Source organism: Gavialis gangeticus, unplaced genomic scaffold (assembly GCF_001723915.1).
Source record: "Gavialis gangeticus isolate Ggan-Ray unplaced genomic scaffold, GavGan_comp1, whole genome shotgun sequence".
Classification (NCBI taxonomy): domain Eukaryota; kingdom Metazoa; phylum Chordata; order Crocodylia; family Gavialidae; genus Gavialis; species Gavialis gangeticus.
In genome coordinates this window covers 32,915,742-32,916,551 of record NW_017729006.1, presented here as the reverse complement: position 1 = coordinate 32,916,551, position 810 = coordinate 32,915,742, and positions in this window count along the sequence as shown.

Here is an 810-nt window from a genome sequence, read left to right as displayed (position 1 = left end):
GCTCAGGTCCCTTCTGACCCTACTAACTATGAAACTATCACTGTGGTAAAATGTGTTTACCAAGCCCCTCTGCAGAACTCATTTGAATAAAGGCAAAACAATAAAGCCTCTGTTTAAAAAGATGGGGGTATTAAAATATTTCCTTCATCCCCCTCCCCCCAATTGCAGGACCCCTTTCTCCCTCTTCCCTCCATGCTCCCCCCACCCAAAAAAAATAGCATGTCCAAAAGCCTAAATCATAAAATGTGACAGATGTAAGGTCTTTTATCTCATGACCCTGAAGGATTGGAAGTGACAGCAAGAAAAGGGAGATTCCTGGGTTTCTACACCCTTGTGTCTGGCCTTGGAAGGTCCCAAATGAGTCTGGAGAAGTTGTGATGTTTTTCCTCGTAGAAGAGATTATTCAGATTAAGATGCATTTTGAATAAGAGTGTTTATTCTCCCCCCTCAGGGATGAACACAATTGAACCCCATTGCAGAGTTACAGGTAAAAGGGTGAAAGCAAAGGTCTCAATAAATGCTTTGTAACATATGTCTAAAATAGCTGCCCATACACAGCATACGCAAAGGCATGGTGTAGCACAAAGCTATGACTCGCGCACAGCTGGGCTTGCTATTCACAGGAATAATCCCAAACCCATGCCAACAAAAGCTTTATAGTGCAAAGCTATGTATCCTGTATTTAAATAGCATCTTCTCCCTTCCAGTCCGACCAAACCAAATGAAAGCAAAATCCACCAGTGATTTGCATTCAGTTCTGAACGAAATTTCTCATTCATTCATTGCCTTGTTTCACGTCCCCATCCTTAC